The following is an 11,280-nucleotide window of genomic DNA, read 5'->3' as shown; positions in this document are numbered from 1 at the left end:
ATAGGGAACTGCCAGAAATTCAAGCTGAATTCAAAAAAGGACATAGAACAAGGGTTATCATTGCTGATGTCAGACAGATCTTGGCTGAAAGCAGAGAATACCAGGAAGAAGTTCACCTGTGTTTTATTGACTATGCGATGGTATTCAACTGCATATATCATAAGAAATTATGGATAACATTTCAAAGAACGGGAATTTTAGGACACTTAATTGTGCTCATGAAGGACCTGTACATAGACCAAGAGGCAGTCATTCAAACAGAACAAGAGGATACTGTGTGGTTTAAAGTCAAGAAAGGTGTGCATCGGAGTTGTATCCTTTCACCATATGTATTCAATCTGTATACTGAGCAAATGATCAGAGAAACTGGACTATATGATGAAGAATGTGGCATCAGGATTGGAGGAAGACTCATTAACAGCCTGAGTTATGCCGATAACATGACCTCGCTTGCTGAAAGTAAAGAGGACTTGAATAACTTACTGAAGAAGATCAAAGGCCACAGTCTTCACTATGGATTACATTTTAACAGAAAGAAACAAAAATTCTCACAACTGGACCAATAAGCAGCATCATAATAAATGAAGAAAATATTGAATGTCAAGGATTTTGTTTTACTTGGATCCACAATCAACACCCATGGAAACAGTAGTCAAGAAATCAAATGACATATTGCATTGGGCAAATCAGCTGCAAGAGACCTCTTTAAAGTGTTGAAAAGCAAAGATGTCACTTGGAGGACTAAGGTGCGCCTGACCCAGGTCATGATATTTTCAACTGCCTCTTATGCATGTGAAAGCTGTACAGTGAATAAGGAAGATGGAAGAATACCTAATGCCTTTGAATTCAGGTTTGGCAAAGAATTTTGGATATGGTATAGGCTCTCAGAAGAATGAACAAATGTGTCTTGGAAGAAATACAGCGAGAGTGCTCCTTGGAAGTGAGAATGGTGAGACTTTGGCTCATGTACTTTGGACATGTTATCAAGAGAGACCAGTTCCTGGAGAAGGACATCGGTTTTGGTAAGATAGAAGGCCAGTGAAAAAGAAGACGACCCTTGAGGAGCTGGGTTGACACGGTGGCTACAACAATGGGCTCACACATAGCAACGATTTTAAGGAACCGTCTCCAAGGCTCCTAACAACAACAACATTATGCTGGGTTGAATTTTTTGTTTGAAGCATTTGAATTATATTGGTTATAAAAGTGTGTTTGAAATAAATGCCTTTATTCCTTTTATATCTTTTGGGCAACACTTTTCAATAAGAAAAAAAGTATACATGCTCATATCAAAAAGTTCCCACAAATGGGGCACTTGACTCTTACCACATACGCGTTTACCTCAAGCTAGGCTTGCCAGATAAAATACAAGATGCTCAGTTAAATTTTAATTTCAGATAAACAACAGGTAGTTTTTTAGTTTAAGTATGTTCTAAATATTGCATGATGCATGAATATGTTAAAATATTGTTTGTTGTTTATCTGAAATTAAAAGGTAACTGGGCGTGCTATATTTTTATTTGCTAAATCTAACAATCCTACCTTAAGCAGATTTTAAAAGGCTACTTAGGCCAGTGACAGAACACCTAGCTGTGTCCTCCAGAGTCCAAAGGGGTAACAAGATTGCTGCTATATGGTCATATCATTTCATTTTTCCCCAATAAAAAATTGGTCTTCCTTTCAGATCCAGGGACGACAGAAAATTGTATGTACAATGACGTAATAAATTAAGTCAAAAAGCAAACAATAGACTGAAAAAATAGTTGTAACAAGCACGACAATGGGAAAATATTCTTAAAGTAAAAAGACCACCTCTGCTATTCATAATCAGAGAAATGTAAATTGAACAACTATGTGAAACCATTTCTCATTCATCCAATTGGAAAAAAAAAATGATGACATTTAATGTTAACAGGAATGTGGGAAAATGGGCGTTCACATAAAATGCTGATGAGAATTTAAATTGTTGAAATGTTCTTGGAAAGAGGTATAGGATTATCTATTAAAAAATAAAAATACAAACCCTTTGACCCAAAGATCCCATCTTCTGGAATCTACCTTCTAGATATAAAATCACCAGAATATATATTCAAATAGTTTTATTGGGTCATGTGGTAGTGGCAAAAGACTCTAAGCCAGGGGTCAGCAAACCTTTTCAGTAAAGGGCCAGGCAATATGTATTTAGGACTTTGCGAGTTAGTGCTGCATTTACTCAACATTACTGCTGTAGTGGGAAAGCAGCCATAGGCAATTAGCAAGTGAATAAACAGGGCTGTGTTTCAATAAAACTTTAGTTTTAAAAACAGGAAGCAGGCTGGATTTGGTCCATGGGCCAGTTTGCTCTGCAACTGGAGCGATATATTCATATTAGGGGAATGGTGAAATAAATCCTGGAATATTACATACTCAATAAAAAGAATTAGCTAGATCTCTACCTATCAGTTTTGACAACTTGGACATTCATGATAAATTCTCTAATAAGAAAAGCTATTTGCACAGTAATGTATAGAATTTGATTGAACTTTTAGAAAAACAAACAGCAATAATAACATAACTTCTATTTGTATATATGTTTGTATGTACTAGGGAAATGTGTGAAAAGATACACACCAGGCTGTTAATACCTGTTATCTTGAAGGTACAGTGGGGGATAAGGTGAGATTATTGTTTTTATTAATATAAAATTTTTTTCTAGGCTTTCTCCATTTTATGGTTTTTCTATGTAAAGTTAAAGAAAGCAACAAATAAAAATCTCACAAGGCAATTGGTATGTATAAAGCATCAGGAATATGTGTTACAGTCACTTTGAAGTCAGATATTGTATTTCCAGTTACAATTTTTATGATTTTGGTTTAGTTAGGCAAAGCCCCAAAGAAATCAAATTATCCACACTAAAAGATTTTATTTCAGTCACTAAATATGATTCTCTTTCTGATATTTGCTTATATGGCTGCAAACCAATAAGTGTGCTGAATGAACAAGGAATTTGAAATGGAAGTTCAGATAATAGCAATAAAACAGGATTTAAGGGTTCTAGAAAATGATTCAGGCTAAAACCATGTCTTACGATCTACCTAAACTGAGTGTGGCTCTCTTCTCTGGCTCGATTTTACTTTTGATCTTTGTATTCAACAAGAGAAGTAGTTTTGAGACCCCTAAAGACAGAGGCCGAAGCATTTTTACTGTCTATTTACATTCTACTCAATACAATATTAAGCAACATTCAAATCCATATATATTTTTTCCTGCTTCCAGCACTTTGTTGAAGATGAAATTATTTCCAAATGTTTAATCAGTTCTAGAGATGGTGTGGCTCATTCTGCAGTAGTGATGGGGAATGGAGGAGTGTTGCTGTGACCACTGTCAGGTTTTCTGGGCTCGACTGGTGAGCTATTTCAGAGACGGGTGTTGGTTTGTTCCTTTTTTACTGCCTCCCTGAGACAGAAATTGTGGGCCCATGATAAAAAAAAAAAAAAAAAAAAATTCAGTCATAAATCTCAGTTGAAGCATAGGGGAACAATTTGTCTATTATTAATAACAATATTTAAAAATTAGTAGGCACAATTCCGAAGCAAAAAATAAAGAATTTTGCAAGCTTAATACATTTACCACAAAGGAAGAATTCATATTATCTTCTGGGAAGGGACATACAGATTATTACAGTACTTTGCTTAACAACAATAGACAATAGTCACAGCCTGCCTATCATGGGAAAGGAAGACATCAGAATAGGTGTTGTCAGAGAATCTGCAGACTCATTAAAGATTTTTTCTAATTTTTCTTATAACAAACTAGTATTAAAATAATTTGTGGTAGAAGTTCGTGTATTCAAACTAAGTCCAGTGTCAATCAGATAAAAGAATGAATTACATGTACATAATTTTCAGTCTTTTTGGGTAGATGCACTAGTTTAATGCAGAGCATCATTGTTGCTTTGTTGATTTTAAGCAAGAAATAGATAAAAATAATCTATAATTAGGAAATGAAAGCTTTAGGCACTTTCAGAATAGGGTACAGTGTTCTATCATCAGGCACACCAAGTGAATTTGCAAGGACAAATTCTCCAGAGAAACATCCTGTGGAGAAGTCCTGGAGTTAGCAAAGTCGTATTCCTAGATGTAGCCATAGAGTCACAGATTTTCAGGGCTGGAAAGACTTTTAGAGATCAAGTAGAATTTAGACTATCTATTATCATTTGCACACAGTCAAATTCTCAGAAAGATTCCATGACTTGCCCAATGACATATAGGTTTTAAGTGGCAGGGCCATTACTTCAACTCAGGATTCTTGACTCCTGGTCAAGTGCTCTTTTCCTCTGAATTTCTACTATCTCTGAAGTTGGTCAGTATAATACAGGGAAAATTGTGTGACATTTCAAGGCAGAAGTGCTGGGTTTTTCAAGAGGATCCACTAGTACCAGCATTGTGACTTAGCACAATGCATTCACCTTTTATATAACTATTGTCTTCTCTGTATAATGGGCACAACACTTACCTCAGGGTTTTAGTTTATATCAAATGGGGTTTATATTAGGAATTTATAAGGTGCCCATCAATGGATGAATGGATAAATAAATTATGGTATATTCACATAATGGAATACTACACAATGATTAAGAACAATGATGAATCCGTGAAACATTTCATAACATGGAGGAACCTGGAAAGCATTCTGCTGAGTGAAATTAGTCAGTTGCAAAAGGACAAATATTGTATGAGACCACTATTATAAGAACTCAAGAAATAGTTTAAACACAGAAGAAGTTATTCTTTGATGGTTCTGAGGGTGGAGAAGGAGGCAGAGAGGGAGAGGGGGTATTCACTAATTACATAGTAGACAAGAACTATTTTAGGTGAAGGGAAAGACAACACACAATACAGGGGAAGTCAGCACAACTGGACTAAACCAAAAGCAAAGAAGTTTCCTGAATACAACGAAATACTTTGAAGACCAGAGTAGCGGGGAAGGGGGCCTGGGGAACATGGTTTCAGGAAACACCTGTGTCAACTGGCATAACAAAATGTATTAAGAAAATGTTCTGCATTCCACTTCGGTGAGCAGCGTCTGGGATCTTAAACGCTAGCAAGCAGCCATCTAAGATGCATCAATTAGTCTCAACCTACCTGCAGCAAAGGAGAGTGAAGAACACCAAAGACACAAGGAAATATGAGCCCAAGAGACAGAAAGGGCCACATAAACCAGAGAATACATCAGCCTGAGACCAGAAGAACTAGATGGTGCCTGGCTATAATGGATGACTGTCCTGATGGGGAACATGACAGAGAATCCCTGATGGAGCAGGACAGCAGTGGGATGCAGACCTCAAATTCTTGTAAAAAGACCAGACTTAATGGTTTGACTAAGACTAGAAGGACCCTGAAGTCATGGTCCCTGGACCGTCTGTTAGCCCAAGACTGGAACCATTCCCAAAGCCAACTCTTTTATAAGACTGAAAAAAAATACTGGTTAGGAGTGAGCTTCTTGGCTCAAGTAGACACATGAGACTGTGGACAGCTCCTAACTGGAGGGGAGATCAGAAGGCAGAGGTGGACAGGAGCTGGTTAAATGGACGGGGGAATACCGGATGGAGAGGAGGAGTGTGCTGCCTCATTAGGGGGAGAGCAGCTAGGAGTACATACCAAGGTGTATATGCATTTTTAAATAAGAGACTGACTTCATTTATAAACTTGCACTTAAAGCACCCAAACCCAAACCAAACCCAGTGCCATCGAGTCGATCTCGACTCATAGCGACCCTATTGGATAGAGTAGAACTGCCCCGTAGGGTTTCCAAGGAGCGCCTGGCAGATTTGAACTGCCAACACTTGGGTTAGCAGCCGTAGCACTTAACCACTATGCCACCAGGGTTTCCTTATAGTATATACCTAGTGCTGTCAAGTCGAACTACTCATTAATTGCTGATATTATGATCATCTACTTAGAAGAACTAATAGAATCCAGAGACAAGCTATCAGAACCAATACAGGAGTTCAGCAAAGTTGCTGGATATAACATCAACCAACAAAAATCAAAAACATTTCTCTATACCTGCAATAATCACTCAGAAAATTGTAGAAAAGTAATATTCGGTTCAGGAGCCCTGGTGGCTCAGTGGTTAAATGCTCGGCTGCTAACCAAAAGGTTGGGTCTTTGAATCTACCAGCTGCTTCCCAGGAGAAAGATGTGGCAGTCTGCTTCCATGAAGATTACAGCCTTCGATTGGAAACACCATGGGGTAGTTCTGTTCTTTCCTACAGGGTCACACCGAGTTGGAATTGACTTGATGGCACTGCAAAAATATTCCCTTATAATTGTAAAAAAACTATTAAGTATGCAGGAGCTAAAGCGACCTAGAATATGTAAGACCTTTGGAGACACTTTGTAAAACTGTAATTTTCGAAAGATAAAATCATGACTCTCAGGCAAATATAAAATGAACATGTGTCAAAGATTTTAAGCTCATTAATAATGAGTAAGATGTTATGAGCAGTTCAAAGAGCATTTAAGAAGCTAGGGATTTAGAGGCGATTTGACAGAAATGTTAGGAGGAGATTGCTGCGTTAGTTATAAAAGTAAGGTCCAAGAGATCATAAATTTTTGGGGTTATCTGTTCCATCAGACAGAAATTACTTGCATCACCTGGACAAAATTCTAGGAGTTAAATGTAACTTTACTAAATCTGGGATCTTTTATTAATAGTAAACAATGAGGTGAACTAAGCACATTCCATAGCAATTGTTGTGGTCTTCGTCCCACTGCCTTTTTTTCCTTATTTCCAAGTTCCCATTAATTTTCCTGGTACTTTAAAATTCCGGTAAAAGAAACAGAAGATGATCTGAATAAATGCAGTGATTTCATGTTATTGTATGAGGAGGCTTAATATTACAAACATGCAGATTTTCTCCAATTGAGTATATAAATTCACAATTTCAATAAAAATTTCAGTTAGATTTTTTCGAGAAACTCACTAAACTTACAAGAAAATTTGTAGAGAGGAATAAAAGTTCATGGATGGCTATTTTTCACTTGAAAAGCATAAAGATGGGAAGCTTGCCCTGCCAGATATTAAGACATACTACAGGGCCAGAGTGATAAAAACACTGTGGTATTGGTGAAAATAGACAAATGGAAGAAAATAGTTTGCTCAGAAAGAGACATACAAAGAAACTTAATGAAACTTAAGGGCAGTACCACAAATCAATGGAAATTGTTTAGCTGATTTTTCAGGGAAAATTTCCTCACATATGGAGAAAAATGAAATTGGAGACCTACCTACCCCCATAAGGTGACACTCAGATAGGTTATAGACTTAAGTGTGAAAGGAAAATTATAAAGCTAATAGGAGAAAATTTAACATTTATGAGAATATCTTCATGATCTAGGGATAGGAAGAACATAAAGTTTCAAAAGGAGAGACCAAAAAACAAAAGATATATAAATATGGTAACATCAAAACTAAGGTTTTCCATTCAAAGAAGAATACCAGGGGCCAAGTTAATAGATAACCAAATAGGAGATCAAGGGATTAATAACATCAGGGAGCTCCTGTAAATCAACAAGTCAGCCACTGCAGTAGGAAAATAGGTAAAGAATATGGACAAGTTTCAGAAAAAAAAAAAAACCCCTTGAAACCAATAAGCATATGAAGGCATAGTGAATAACAGTACTTAAAGCAATGCAGCCTAAATTCACAATGTTAAACTGGCAAATTACAAAGCTGGATACTTCTGAATGTTGTCAGGAAACTAGGGATACATGAAGCTTCATGAGAAAGTAACGAGTATAGCCATTCTGAAGAAATACCTGGCATGCTGGAGACAAATGAAGTCTACATATGTACTTTGACCCAGCAATTCTGCACCTAAGTATTATCCCAAAGAAATTCTCAGACATGTGCACAGCATGAAATATATAAAGATAGTAATTGTAGTGCTGTTTATAGTAGTGGAAGTTGGCGGCACTTCGGGTAGAATAGATAGGCAAAACTTGGAGAATATTACCATGGGGGATTATGTAGCAATTAGAACGTGCGTCTTAAAAAGATAATGCTTAGAATAAAAAGGAAGAAATTGAATGAAATTTATAAGAATTTTCATAGTTTAAAATTAATGAAAACAAGATCACATTTGTGAGAACACCTTAAAACAAAAAAGGAATAATAAACACAACAGAATCGTTACTTATGGGGGAAATGTGATTGGAAGTAGGAATAATATGAAATAAATATTAAAATTAGAGCACTTTGCATGGATCAATGATGATAATGCACGATGAATTGAGGAGTATCATTAATTTGCCCCCCTATACCGGATGAACAAATGAAATGGAATGAATTGAAACAAAACATAACAGTGCACTGGAGGAACTTAAACATTCATGGCTACTGAAAAGTACTCCTTGCTTGTTTTTTGTCTCTGTTTAAACCTACCGCCATGGCTGACTTCTAGGTATGGTCAGTCTAGGAGGTTGTGGTGGATTGATTCAGGGTTTGCGCTTGCACTGAGGTTAGAGTCCAGCAAGGAAAATCCAGGAAAGGAACACGGGCATAATGAAAACATTTCTGGTCTCTGCTTTTGTATATGTTGTTAAAATGCTGTAAGAAATTTGCACATTGTCTTTGCTATTGAGCACCCCAGTGTTTCTGCATTTCCCTTCTATTTATTTAGCAAATCATCACTACATTTAGCAACAACTTATGTTTCCATAGTACCTTCCAGTTTGCAAATCACTTTGATGAAAACATCATCATATTTAATCTTCACTTCAACTCAATTAGAAGCCTTCTTTTGCAGTGGAGAAAACGAAGGCTTAGAGAGACTAAATAACTTTTCAAAATGTCATATATCCAAGAAGAAGTAATGAAGGGAGAACTCAAAATCAGGTCTTCTGGCTCCAAACCCTATTCTGTTATCTAATACTCCAAGTTGCTTTAATGCACAGAAATCTTTAGTCCTAACTGAATTTTAACTAATTGAAGTAAAAATGAAGGAAATAATTATAGAGCTTTCTGGTGCTATTTATGCAGAAACTAAGAATTAATTGGTAGAGAATCGGTAGATAACGACAACCAGAGCAAGGCAATTTTCAGGTGGAAGCCTGAAAAGCAGTGATAAATAATATAATTCCTTGGTCATCTACTACTGTTTGGAAACTAGTATGCATTTTTATAATCTGAATTTCAATGTGTCCAATTGCATTAGGCTATGAGTTGAAAATACTCTGTAGTGGCATCCCAATCAGTTTCCCAAAACGGATATTTATGGCATTTGACTTCTCAAAATCAGAAAATTTTTAGGCATGTATATAGTTAAATTTTGCAAAACAACAGATATGGGAAAATATGATTAAAATAGAACTTACACGCTGAAGAAATAGCAACAAGAATATACTGAGAAGTGATCTGTGGGCTCTCTCCAAGTTGAGACAGCTGTCACCTCTCACCTGAACAGTACAATGCCCACCTCCCAGTGCTCATTCACCACACAGCAATCACAGTGATCTCATGAAAAGTCAGATAAGAGCATTTCAGAGTCCTTCCCCACCCTACCTCTTCCACATTTACTCTCAGGACGAAGACAAATATTTCATGTGGTGTATCCTGCCTGATCTAGCGCAACCTACCTTTCAAACCTCATCTTACAACACTCTCTGCACTCCCCAGTCTCTGAACTTCATCTAGAATAGACTCACGGGTCCTTCCACTGCCTCAAACTTGCTGTGCTCCCTCTCATCCCAGGACCCTGCATATGCGTTTTCTCTGACTGGAATGTTTTTCTTCAACCCCTTTGTTGGTTTAACTCCTATTCGTTCCTCAGATCTCTGGTAAGAAATCATTTTTTCCAAGAAGTCATCTAGATCCTTTAGTTTCTATCAGGTCCCATTGAGATAGGCCCTGAGAGGACTAGATTTCCCCCCTTTGGATCACATACCAGTTTGTAATTATATATTAGTGTGATTATTTATTTAATTTTTGTCAAACGTGTTCCCTTCAACTACAAATTCTATAAGAATTTGTTCCCTAACATGTCATTTTTATTTTTCCTTACCATTTTGTCATCCTGTGCCTTGTTGCTGGTTGTGACATTTGTTATTTATTTAGGCTCTTCAGCACCTTTGTAAACTTTTCCTGTGTTTGGGAAATTCTTCGTGTTATAAGTGCACCTCTTGTGTGGTAAAAAGCCGAAACTTACTTTCCCCGACACCATACTTTGCTGCCACGTTCTGACATATGACTGAGGCTCAGCCAGTCAGATGCGCTGGTATGAGGCTTGCTTTGTGAGCTAGTAAGGTGAAGAAGCAGAGCCTGTGCAGAATCCATTCTGCCGAGGGGGTAGCAGTGACCGACAGCCTTCCAGAGGCACAATCCAGGAGACTCTACGAGTTGCTTCCAGTACCTGGAATCACCAGCACAAGCTGTGGTGCTATGTCTGGTGGTAGCGTGGTGTGGGCACAGTCTTATTCCTTGTTTTGGAGATAGTTCCTGGATGCATGTTCTTCAAGCCAGTTTCTATGGTTTTTTCAGAGCTCCTGAGACTTAAACCTTTTAATAAAGTAATTTTTCTGCATAAACCAGCTAGAAGAGTTTCTGTTATTTGCAGCTAAGAGCCAGTGAATGAACGAACAAATGCGAGAATGAATAACAGAATCTCTTTGCTGCCAAAACAAACCAGATGTTTTAGTGTTTATGCTGTTCTGTGACGTCACTGCACATAGACTTCAATTTTAGAACTGATCTGAGCATTGGCAGGTCTGCATACAGGCTTTTTATGATCGGCTATGTTTCAGCCTTAGGAGGGTGTTGTGGATTAAATTGGTTCCCACCCCAAAATATATGTTGACGTCCTAAACTCTGTACCTGTGAATGTGATCCTGTTTGGAAATATGGTTTTTCTTTTGTTATATTAATGAGGTCTATCAGGGTAGGGTGAGTCCTAAACCTAATCCTTTTTGAAAGGTGTCTTAGAAAGGGAAGTAGAGGCAGAGACAGACACACACCTTGTGACGATGGAGGCGAATGCAGCAAAGGAACATGGATTGCTGGCAGTTAGCAGAAACTAGGAGAGAGGCCCCCAGAAGTAACAGATGTGCTGAGACCCTGATTTAGGCTTCTAGCTTCCAGAATGGTAGAAAATAAATTTCTGTTCTTTACAGCCATCCACTTGGTGATATTTTGTTATCACCGCCTGAGGAAAGAAAAACAAGAGGCTACAAAAGTGTTCTTAGAGTCATGTAAATATATGTATTGCCTGCCTGATATCTATCGTTAAAATCTTCTGACAAG

Source organism: Loxodonta africana, chromosome 2, assembly GCF_030014295.1.
Source record: "Loxodonta africana isolate mLoxAfr1 chromosome 2, mLoxAfr1.hap2, whole genome shotgun sequence".
NCBI classification, from domain to species: Eukaryota; Metazoa; Chordata; class Mammalia; order Proboscidea; family Elephantidae; genus Loxodonta; species Loxodonta africana.
Note: the sequence above shows the minus strand (reverse complement) of the source record.